Source organism: Rhea pennata, chromosome 3 (genome assembly GCF_028389875.1).
Source record: "Rhea pennata isolate bPtePen1 chromosome 3, bPtePen1.pri, whole genome shotgun sequence".
NCBI lineage: Eukaryota > Metazoa > Chordata > Aves > Rheiformes > Rheidae > Rhea > Rhea pennata.
Window position 1 is genome coordinate 27,919,506 of NC_084665.1, and position 12,829 is coordinate 27,932,334.

Genomic DNA, 12,829 nt, shown 5'->3' on the forward strand with positions numbered 1-12,829 from the left:
GTACAAAGAATGTTTTCCATGAGGTATCAGCTGCTGCTTTTAATTAAAAAAAAAAAAAAAAAAAAAACAGTTAAGTGGATTCCTCTGCCGCCTGACAGGAACAGCTTCACAGATACCCCAGCAGTTAATCACATGCTAACAACGACGATAAGCATGACCGACCCAGCGACCAAGGAGCCTGGTGGGGTTATTTTAAAAATAACTGTTAACTTTTTTTCTAGTAGGTTCAGCAGTCAGGAACAGATTTGCACCCATCCTTAGAGACGGAGGGTTTCTGTTTGTTTGCTGCATGGCTGTGACACTATTTAATCTTCCCTGCAATGACTGGTAAGTGCTGCTCCATCCTGAGCTACCTGTGACTCTGGGCCACCAGGACGCTGCTAGAGGTGGTCATTCTCCTCACTGAGCTTGCCTTGGGACTCTCTTCTGGGGTCGCTAGCCAGGCGCCCCGTTGGGACTGCCTGTCTGCTGCTTGGAGACTGCTGGCTCATTTGACCAAACTAAGGACCATCACAAAACTTAGTCTTTTCAGATGGTTTTGGGGGATGGTGACTTGATCCTGGGGATGTCCTGGTTTGATTAGCCACCATGTCAAGAATTAATATCATTATTGGTACAAGTAACAAGGTGGAAGGTATCTGATACGTTGTTAAAATTTTTAAATGATATCTTCTGTTCTTTTTATTTTTTAGGTCATCAGTTCAAATGTTGGAAGATTTTGACCTGGACTGTATATTCCTGAAAGATAGAATCTTCCCTCTACTACCTTTTTTCCTATGCTACTTCTGGCCTGCTTGGTGGAGATGATGACTCTCCCTGACGAAAAGCAGTAAATGAATTGTAAAAGCAGGTATTGTAATTTGTTAGGAATGGAATATGCTTCACACGCCTACTGAGTGATATGCATGAAAATCCATGCACTGTACGTGGTGCATAAGAAGGCTTTTTTGTAAGATTTTTTTTTTAATGAACTGTGCCTAAAATACTAAAATTGAAACCCTTGCTCTGGGTGGTCTTTATTTTTGGCTGAAGCCTCCTAATAGTTCCATAAATATTAATTTATGAAGAACTCAGAACACAAGTGAATGTAGAACTGACCACTTTCTTGGTGTTCTCACGTTACTTAAACTGTATTATTATTATTTGCTTATAGAACAGTGGGAATACTGTTAAAAAAATTAAATGGGGCTTTTATCATTGAAAAAGTTTGTGGTTTGCTTATTTGGATCAAAAAAATTCAACGGAGCACATGCAAATAACTTTAGAAATAAAGTGCAACAGTACTAGTTTTGACACCAGCCCCATTTGTTTCCTCTGAAATGTTTTGCCAGTCCAGCAGCCAGATATTTCAAGAACAACCTCACAAGGGAAGATTAAATGTGTATGTTTGCATAAAACAATGACATCTTGTTTTTAAAGCCCAGCAAGCTTAAAATGGATATTAGAGCAGTCCTATATAAACTGCAGTTCCCAAGGACAACTGTTTAGCTTAAGTGCCATTTAATGTTCTCCTAAATGGTTCCGCTGTTTAGTGTGCAATATATCTTCTAGATTAAACCTTTAATCCTTTACATTGTGCTTGCTGTGTCAAAAAGGGCTTTATGCCAGCTTCTTCCTATTGGTGGGTCTCTTTCTCTCTGTTTAACAGGCACATGAAGAACATCAAAGTCCTGTGTTTTGCCTCTTTGAATCCAAACAAGAAATCCAGTTAAAAGTTCTGTGAACTGAAAAGTTTAAAGTGTTTTATGTGTTTCCCCCTGTCTTTCAGATTTAATTTTAGAGCTCTCATAAACACAGAGAAGAACAAGAAAGACAAAAAATGGCTCATTAAAAAAATGTGTATTTTTAATAAATGGGAAAAATCAATATAGGTTAGCTGGGTACATATAATGTTAATGGGGACATCAGAGTGCTACAACTTTCACACCTCAATGCCTTCTAGCGAAGAACTCTTTGCCACTACAAATACAATAGAGAAAGCAGAGAAGTGGTCTGGTACACAGCGTTTAACCACAGCAAACTATGAAACTAAGCTCAATTTAGTTGATTAAGGCACACCACTTTTTGCTGAGCTGGCAGTTGAGTGGACTAACCAGAAGACCCTCATTATTGATGGGCCTTAAGTGTAAGTAACGCTTTGCGGCATAGGTCAATAGCGGGTTTCCGGAAGCTAGCTCTGAATTTCTTAGGCTTGGCTATGCTTGCATTTGCTCCTGAGAGGAAAATAAATTTGCCCCGTATGGCCTAAAAAGCAAAAACATCTGCTGGTATTATGAGCAGCCTATTGTCCGAGTTCAGCAGCGGGGAGGTCTGCACTTGTTCAGTTCTGCCTTCCTGCTAGGCATCGTGAAAGCCTGTGGGAATCATTATCAAGGCAGAGGAATGAGTTCACTGATCCAACAGGTAGCTAAACAAGGCCACGCCAGTATCTTGCCTAGTAGCACAATACGCTATGTACCGTGCAGGGGACCTCCATCTGGGAGCAAGCTTGGTACACTTGCTCCAAAGCTGATGATGGACAGCAGCCACTAAGGGAGGGACTCTGCTTCTGGGAAGGTTAGCTGCGGTAGCTGGCAGCTGGAGGACATACTGTATGGAAAGCTAGACTAAGTGGGTGGTGAGAAGGAAAAAATGATGATGCAGGCTGAGCATTTGGTTAGAAGAAATCCCACAACCTCACTTGGCCTGATTCAGTAACCTGAATGTCTGCCTTAGGGAAAGAGCGAGTTCACTTTCTCTCTGGTTACAGTTGCTTCATTAAGTGTAAAACAGCTATGCTCACATAGCTGACATCCAAGGTAGCTTTTTGTTGTGACTTCCACGATCCTGAACTGTTACCTACATTTCAATTATTTATTTTATTTTGTTATTTTCTAGGGACCCTATGACTAAGAGAAATTCATGTCATATTCAGGTTCAGCTGTACACACACCCAAAACCAGAAGTTTATCCAAAATTTACATTATCAGAAGTTGTTCATATTTGGACTTGAACATTACTAAAACATGAAGCCAATTTTCAACTATCTGAGGAAAATGGAGTCCAAGTAATGCTGACTAGGAAAGTAAATGGTCAAAACCCTTCCTGTAAGCACAAGGACCTCCAGTTCTCCATCCCAGCTGATGTTCTGCCAGCCGTAAGGAGGAATCCATTGAATACCCAAGTTTTTCTGTGGTCCCCTCAGATTTTTAGTTTATAGCTCTAGAAGGGAAAAATAACACAGGTTGGGTTCTCATTATCCCTTTCACTTACCACTACCACCCAGGTTCTGCTGAGGACTGAAAGCTTTTCAAAACTCCCTGGAAGACCAGCAAGGTAAGGCCTTCCAAAATTAAGCCTTTCCATTCAGACTCTAGCCTCAGAGAGCAATCTCCTACCCCCACATCCCCCCACCTCTCTCTCTGATCATCATTTTCATCATCTATGTGAAAATATTTAAACAAATATGATTATATTTCTAATAGAATCATCTGTACATTGCTTTTTTCACTATGGTTTTGTTGTAAAGGTGTTTATGGAGGACACACTAAACTGCTGATGTAGTACATCTATCAAAATAGGAACAAGTTGTGGTTGAATTTGTTAACAGAAATAAATTCTTTTGTCCATAGACTGTAATCCACCCTCTTGCAGCGCCGTGTAATTTCAAATCCAGGCTTAGATAAGTTAATTCTGATGACTTACTCTTTGAAATGCCAGTAGGCAGGGTCATTGATCTCTAGCAGGAAGTGTACACAGCTCCTCTAGTGCGATGGGATTTTCACAAAATAGTCCTGACAGGAACATTGAGGTGGGGTAAACCATGCTCATCTCACTCCTGATAATTTTTTTGTTTTCCTATTTTTAAAGAGCTTCATGAAGAGACCTCACATTCCCTTCAGGCAAGCTTTTCTTACACTTGACTTTCCTCAGTGGACATGTTACTCAGAAAATATTTCTTTAATCTTTCTTACTGCAGCCTTTCTTTCTTCTACTTAAACACACCATTTTTTGTCCTATCTATGTGCCTTGCACGTGGGGATTAGCTTATTCCCCTTCTCTTCACAACAACCTTTCACATCTGTGAATGCTGTTTATCGCATCTCAGCGCAGTCTTTTCTTCCTTGTGCTAACAGACGGAGGAAATCTTCAGTTCACAGGAAGATGGTGTAGCTGGCTTCCTATCAGCCCACCCTCGTCTTCATGGAGATAAGTAGGATTTGGAGCTCTGGTGAATTTTGACTAGCGCAACAGCCCCTTAAGGAACTTTATGAGATAAAGCAGCTCTGAAACTGTTCTAATTTATTGTTAGGGTAGAACTGACTAGAGGTCCTAATCAGAAAGGGGGACATATAAAGATAGCTGGGCTGTTCCTCCTACGCCTCTGAGTTGTGCTGGACACCGCACAGACAACCTATAGTATTTACCCACAGCAAAGTGGTGATTCGACATATACTGCCCAAAAAGTACCCACAATATCCAAGGACTTCAGCTGTGAGATATCAACCTGGCTGATATATTTCACTTTTTCTTTCTTTTTTTTTTTCAGATTATTTAGCTATTTCATTATATTTGATATTTATCTATAAGGTGATCCATATTTTTTAAAGAAAAATAGGAATATAGAAACTGCCTTTCATATACCACTAAAGACAAAGCCAAATTGAGACTAGTGTCAAAAGATTTCAACTTTAAACTCAGTAATAGCAAAACGAATGAAGTAAAACCAATACTCATGTTAGCAAAGGTGCATGTTAATGAAAATATGTTGGTATCAGTTTTTAAACTTTTTTTTGAAAATATTATTATGTAAAGATTTTGAACTGTGTTCAATAATGTATGTTGGCTTCTTCATGCAGCTCTAGTGACACAGAACAGCTACAAACTATTTTAACTGGTTGGTTAACCTCAGTTTATGACTTCTTTGTACTGCTGCTGCGGTGGAAAATAACCAGGCTGTATCTGGTTCTCAGTCTCTTATTAATCAAAAATATCCAATTGGCTCTCACTAAGGCATTTTATGTGCTCTACAATACACCGTAATCATCATATTTTGATATCTAAAAATTTTAATTTATAGTGAGCTTCAAACCTTTAAAATTTTATAAAGTGCTGGAGACTATCAATTTACGTATCAGTGTAGGTACTGGAGAAATACTTGAAAAGAGAATACAACCTGTGCCTGAGAAAGCCTTTTAGATGGCACTGTTCATTGAAATAGCATACTTAACAGCCGTTTCAGAAGATAAGTGTAAAAAAACCACCCACTAAGCATTTGCTCTTTGTATGTGTATGAAGACATGACTGTACTGTTCCTGTAAAGAAAAAAAAAAATCAAAGAAAACATCTTCCTTACTGAATAGGCTTCCCATTAGCTATAAAAAATAAAAAAGGCAGATGCACCAGATGTAAGGATGGAGCCATGTTAGTGGTTGCCCATAACAGAAAAACGCATTCATCTGAAACACACCATTGTGTGCATGCTGAAGCCTGAAGGACTTTGGATGTCTATGCTTTCTTCCTACGCACAGCTGCAAAGATAACACTGTCTACTGTTCAAGGGCTCCGTGGGGAATTCGCCATAGCAATTCTGTTCTTTCAATTCTTATTAGGATTTACATCCCCATTTAAGTTGATGACCAACTTGCTAGCTGGGTCAACTGCTGGCATAAATCCCATCAGCAATTATAATGTTAACCTGACAGTATCATTCCAGTGGTAAGAGAGCATGTTTGGGCTTTACAGTGAGTCTGGTTGGATCATTTCCTTTTTTCTGCTCTTATACTGCACAAAGGAGCTCTCCTATTCTTACCTTCAGCTGCTAAAAATTCCTGTGACAATGATATACTTTTATGATGCACTAAAATAATAAGGACAATGATACGATACTCCCAAACTAAAAATGCCTTGAGGAAGAAATACAGTTGCATAGCTCTTTATCCAAAGCTTACTGAAATCAGTGGGAGGTTTTTCCATAAATTTTAACAGACTTTGGATCTGGCCTTGAATTATTTATTAATGACTAAACCAGGTGATGCACTTTCTCCAGTTTAGGCAAAACCCTTTTGAACATGCCAATTAGAAATTTAACAGGGGTGATACCTTCTGGCTTCTTTCAGTAACCACCGTCCTTACAAATAAAGGCTCACACTTTTCTAGTCTGTAACACTTGTAAAGTTATCACAGCTTTAACTGAGTATCCCGGTAAAAGCAGTTTTCAGGTCACCTGAGCTGTAGCGATAGATGTCTTTGGAGAACACATCTGCTTAGTTGTGCTTCCCTAGATCCCACTTTTGTGCCTGAAGACATGCAGCGAGTGCTTGGAAAAATACTGGCTAGAACTCTCCAACTAGTGAATGGTTTCTAGTGGTTTATTAAGGGAGACCATATTTTGGAGCATGCTAAGCACATTTGGTGGGAAAGTCCTCTGGGCTTTGAAGGCAGCAGCCCAGGGGTGATGGATGTGCTGAGATAAGAACGAAGAATAGAGATTTCTTTGAGAATGGTAGTGGCCAGAACTCCATCCTTGTAAATAGGGGATTTTATCAGGTTTAGGCTTGGCAGTTATCCCTTAGCTAGGAAAGGACTGTTTTCCCCAAGCTTCTGATGGAAGTGCCTATAGGTTTTTAATCCGAGAAGTGCAGATTTCAATCTTTCATTGGTGTCCTTCTTTGTGAGAAACAAAAATAGTTAAGTCCACACAAAGACTGAGGACCTGACTTTCCTATCAGCTGTACTAATTTAACCAGGACTAGTACTGTGAGAGAAGTATGTTCAAACTGGAGATAGATGGTGGAAGTGAGAGGAGAACTAGATTCAGCCTTTTCAATCAAAACATGCAAAATATTTTATATCTGAAAGTGTGCTATAGAAGAAACACTGGCTATTAGATACTGGTATAAATCTTTCATCTTTGAAACATGACAGCCTATTAAAAGTCAGCATTAAAAACTGTTTTGATTAACTTAGTGCATCCAATAGTTTTATCATATTCTACTGTTATTTTAATAAAGATTAACTAGACCCTTATTGCACATATGAAGTACTTTGAAGAGATTTGGACTGTAGCATCTGTGGAATTACAAAGTGCTGCCCTGAAAGTTCATGGATGAAAAGTCTATCAGCATGTGAAAGCTATGCATGCAAATTCTTCAGAAATAAATATATCAGCAGGAGTGAAATAAGGGCCTAAATGGAAAAAAGAGGGAAGTGAAGAGAATTACTTTCCATTATTTATCTATTTAATATGATTGGATTAAAATGACTCCTAAATTTTCCCAAATTAATTAGCTCTGCATGCCCTGAAATCCTTCGGTTGAGTTATTCAGGCTGAGGCAAAGCATATACAGTTGGAATACTTTGCAAAATTATATACTTAATCCATACAGAATCTGCCATAATTTCACAGTAGTTTTTGTCCACTTGTTCCTTGTCAGCGTACTCACTCTCATGGAAGCAGGAGCTCCATTTTTTTCATACTCTCCCAGGATGAGCCAAAGGAGTTTTTGAGTGGTGTTTCACCTGTTGGAAAAGCAACACAAACTGGCAAGGTGGAAGAGTCGTTACAGGAGGAGATCCTCTCTGTACTCTCAGTCGCGATCTGCTCAGTGCCCGGAATATTTGTTCATCTCTCTGGCTGACAAAACTTAGAAAGATAAGGTGCAACATGTAAAGCAACCTTATTTCATAAAAATCACGTAGGTGCAGAATGTTCTTTTTACTCCAAGGAATGAGATCATGCAGAAAGGTGTTCCTTGAGAGAAACTATGACCAGCCATTTTTTCACTGCGACCCAAATCTTTTTTTTTTTTTTTTTTCTGGACATGAATTAAATCTCAACTCCAAGTTAAATCTCACCTTTACTGTAAGCAAATAACAAGAAAAATCTAATTCAATAATCTAAAAGTGCCAAAAGTTTTAAATTCAGCTGAACTAGATTCCTGTCTAGTTTGGGCAACATGTCAGATGTTGAGTGGGGCTATTTTTCCAGCCTGCAACTTTGAGCTGTATTTCAGAATATTCTTCCCCGATCAAGTCCTTTTTATAGGGTTTCTGATTATTATTGCTACCTTCAGCCTTTTTTATGAATTTTCTGTCAGTGTCTCAGCTGGGTCATGGTGGGTCAAGAGAAGAACGCAAACAAAATACTCCTTGCATTGACCTCTCATCATCATTTCCAAAGGGAGGTAACAGGGTTATTCTGAGAGCTATTCATCATTCTTCCACTGGTGTAACCACTTTAGTTCGTTTATGATTTGCTGCCATTAAAGGTATATCAGTACACCCTGCGGTGCTGCTTTCAGGTTGACCATTCCGTCTGGGAACAGCAATGTGCTCTGCAAGGTGTGTACTGACTTAGTAGACCTGATGGTGATAAAAAGTTGCTAGTCTGGTAAAATGTTAAACTAAATGGTAGTTAATAGAAATGAAACTTCCATTCAAGGACTAAGTAAGAATTCACAGGGCAGAAATAATTTTATTCACAGATCAATAAAGAATTTCTTAATATTGTAACTTCGTTTTGTTGTTTTAAGAGGAAATATCCTGTAAATAAGATAAGAACATTTTTAGCAACTGTCCAAATGTGTTTGAGGGAAGTGACAACAGGGCAGGAATCTGTTTTTCTTATTTATATTCTGGCCATGTATGTAGCATCTCTTCTGTTGCATATGTCTGTCAACAGGACTAAACAGAAGCTCTCACTTGTAAACCATTATGGAGGTAATGCAGAGAAAATGACTTACACAGCTGCACACTAGTGGATCTTGAATCCTCTCTTCAGTATTGCAGTATTACGAAACCATAGATTTTATCAAAGAATTAAAAAACCCCGAAATTCCAGACCCTATTTTCTGATGTTCTTTGTAACTTTTCTTCACACTTGAAAATAAGTATCTAAGAGCAACCCTCCCCCCCCATTCCTGTTCCTGGTGCTTTTAGAGCCCTACCTCAGTGCAAAATACAGCTGAGAAAACAAATTAGGAAAAATCTGGCACACAACTGACTATAACAAGTTCAGGTATCCTGAACCAAGCCTAAATTGTTGGGTCCAAGGGCCTAACTCTATGCGCTGCTAACTTCAACTCATGTATCTAGATCTCTGTTAGTAAAGTTTAGTCAGAATTTCACATCATAAGCACTAAATAATATAAAGGATTTGGATTCCAAATGCAATTTTAGTCAAGCCTTTTAAAGCTCATATTAATACCTGTTCTGAAAGTGAACTTTGCACATAAATACTGTAGACTGCATGGTCGAAAGTCAAGAAGAAAAAGTTATGTACTTCTTCATTCAGGAATAGCCGTGATATAAAGGCAGAGAAAAGGAAGTAGGGATTTTATTACCTACAATCCTATTGTATGGCATGGGAATGGGAACCAGAGTTCATGAAAGAGTATTAAACTCCACATTGTTCTTCCCTTAGTAGGTCTATGCTTGCATGTCCTGTGTGTGCATGCATGCATGTGCTGATAAGCACAACTAACTTGAACATTTGAAAAGGTTTGTGGAGAAAGGGAATACTTTATTTACACTGTAACCTACATTTTTATGGGAAAAAACGTCTTTCTGTGTAATATGTGTAGCTTAATAAGTTGATGATGAACTTCTCCTGCCCTCCCACCTTCATGGCTCCTAGTACTGTTGACCATGAATAGAGAAAAGCACGATCCAACTAATAAAAGAGTCACAGGGCTCCTGCTTTTCCACAAAGGAGTGCTGGCTCTGCTGGTCAGACTGCTCCCAGGGATGTTAGCAGTTGCAGAGCCCTTTCATATGCTCAGAATATAAACTCACACCATTTCAGACAACGTTTGTGTTTGCAATGGAATTTCTGTATAGAAATAAGTAGTTTTGCTTGCTAGGGTTGTTACATCTGGCATACATTGGCCCCAGTGAACTCTGTTTTTAAAACCAAAGCATTTGAATTGAGGTTCCAGATTATATTTGTTACTGATCTTTGCAAGCCTAATCCATTCTTATGAACAACGCCTCTGTGGTGTTTTCTTCCCCAAAGGATATACTACGGGTGCAACCCAAGCTTTATTGTGCTTAATCTGAACCAGAAGTCTGAGCTGATTATTTTAAAAGACATGCTGTTTCTTAAAAGTGATTTTTTCTTTCTGTCTTCATGCTGCACTGATAAGAAGTTATAAGTGGATCACTTTAATGTTTTAGGCTGGAATGATACAGTGGAAGACAGTGTGTTTGACTGGAGGCCACCTGAAGCAGCAACAGTAAAGTCTGTAAAAAAAAAATCTTTTACTTTGAAACATATAGATCATAGGTTTTAATTTCCGGAATCAACATGCTCAAGCTAATTATACCTGGTGTATAAAGGTGCTAAAAAAGGACAGAAGGAAAGACTTTAAGCTCTTTCAGCGGAAAGACCTGGAGTCTGTAGGGTTGTTGACAAGGATAGCAAGCCCAAAGTGCATGGAGAAGAAGGGTCAAGAGAGGCAGACCTCACCCTTTCAATGGACAGAGCAAGAGATCACCTCCCCCTGGCATGCCAGTGCAGCCTTGGTCAATTCTCCTTGCATGTCCATCTGAACAGCCTCCCCAAGCAGTGCTGGAGAAGACCTAGGTCAGAGCAAGGATAATTCCTCAGGGGCCCACATGGACTGCGTGTTCCCACATCCACCTCTTTTTACGGGGCTGGTCGACTTGCCTGTGCTATTGCAATGTCATCACAGGTGCAGCCCTAACTAGTCCCTTGTAAGGCTGATCATTTTAAACACTGGGCTTACCTCTGAGTTCTTGGCTTGTAATCAATAATGTGATAGCTAATATCTAGACAGCTCTTCAGTTAATGCTAGATGTGAGACAACAAGCTCCACGGGCGAGGGAGTTGGCTTTGAGGTACATTCCTTGCTAATTCCACCCCCCCCCCCAGCAACCAAACGAGCGCTTGCATTGCTGCACCTTTTGGTCCTGCATATTGATCTTCCTGTAATCAACTCTCTCTGTTAGACAAATACAGGTACTATAAAACCTAATTAGATGTTTTTACTGTTTAAATACATTTGTCAGTTAAGATGTGTCCTCTGCCCAACATACAATATTTGCAAGTAATAAAAATCTCTTTTTGGTGATAAAAATGTTTCACATAGTACTCTTATTTTTGAACTATCAAAAGCAGACAGAGAAATCTTCCCAAACACTGGACTGTCAGGCTCTCTCCATTATCAGCAACTAATTTTAGCCAATGTCATTAACAAGATAAGCAGGGAGGTACTAATGTAGTTTCTCACCTATTTTAAAAACTATTATTGATTCTTAAATCAGCGATCAGATCTGTTTCTATTTTTAATCCGATAACATGTGTAAGTGACGAGTTTATAGATGTTAGGCAATTTGTTTAATTCTTGGTGTCCAGTAGCTTCATGGTCTGACATTCAGAAACGGCTCTTATGGATGTTGACTATGCCTTCATTTTATCTTTAATCTTAGAAATTAATGAATTGGATTGAAATTGAAGTCGCAATATCAAAATCACCTCTCCATCTTGTGCATATCCCTCCCCACAGACCTGTGATCCTTATTATACCATTAACAATGTTAAATGTCCATTAATTTATATTCATGGGAATTAGACATAAGAATATGAAGTGTTAGTCAGCAGAATCTCAAATTTATCATTAAGCTAGTTAATTATTTTTTGTGCTAAGTCAGTTTCTTGAGGATTTTCTTTCATCCTACTTTTTTACTTCATTTTATTGCTAATAGCTCCGAATTGCAAACTGCTAACAGAGCTTAACTTCTTGTGGCTGACCAGTTGGAGAGAGGGATTAGGATAACCAGAGAAACTTAATCAAGTCTGATCAATCCTCAATTATGCATTTTCTGTTATGTCTCCTAATATCTTTTTTTCCTAATCCCTGGCATATATTAAAGTAAAACTTTTCTTATAAGGAGAATAGAAAGATAGCACTATCCTTGACAACCTCACACCAAATTTTCAATGATTAGCCAGCTTTAAGCACATTAACACATCCAGATGAGAGCTTCCTGGTGTCTGTAGGACATGTCTGGCATCTTAGAAAAATACTGTCCGGTTACTTCAGAAACAGAAACCAACATCAAACACTGAATGGAGGTGGCCAAGAAAAGTGACAGTATTAAATGATTGTGTCATAACTGGCAGTGAACCAGATGAAATTATCCAGGCCTTAGATAGCTGAGATCGAATATGTTCTTAAGCAAGTTGCAACGGAAGAGGAAATTCCAGTAAATCATTTACTTAATGAGATCAATGTGCAGAAGATCTTTTTTCTCTCCTACAAAGTTAATATTAGTATTCTGTTATCATCATCTTTTTCCTGTTTGCGAAGTTATCGTGTGAGATGCCAACAGGGTCTGGCACTGTTTGGGGCCTGATAGTACTCACAGCTCAAGTGTGTGAACTGGGAGGAACTGCTAGACCCAGCAACTTATTTTTTGATGAAAACCTTCTCTGCTGAAAAATGTAAACTCCAGGGACTTGTAACACATATATCTACCATATTTCTGTCAGCTTCCCTGGTCAGTATAGCAGGATTTTCAGGGCCTTCAGATGCCCAGTTTGATCCCAGTTCTCCCACCAAAGAGCTTCAGGGGCAGGGTGCCTTCAAGCACCTGGTGAGCTGATCCTTTTCGTTTTTTTGATATTTGTGTTTTGAAAAGAAATATTACAGATTTTCACTTCTATGAAATAGTTTTGATGGTTTTGCCTATCACTGCAATTTGGGAGGAACATTTTCTAAAATCCAGAGATTTTTCATATGTGAAAATTTTTGTCTCCTGCCCACTTCAGCAACCTCATTGAAGCCAGTGGAATTATAGGTCCCTTGCTCAGTTAAAGCTGCTCCGT

The 12,829-nt window shown here is 38.9% G+C and overlaps 1 long non-coding RNA gene across 1 annotated transcript; it reads left to right on the plus strand.

The window, feature by feature from the left end:
* The first annotated feature begins 131 nt into the window (after nt 1-131).
* On the plus strand, nt 132-1,731 carry LOC134138355 (uncharacterized). The gene is made up of 3 exons (XR_009957866.1): nt 132-327; nt 693-850; nt 1,649-1,731. It is a non-coding gene; the product is annotated as an uncharacterized LOC134138355 (long non-coding RNA).
* The last annotated feature ends 11,098 nt before the right edge of the window (nt 1,732-12,829 follow it).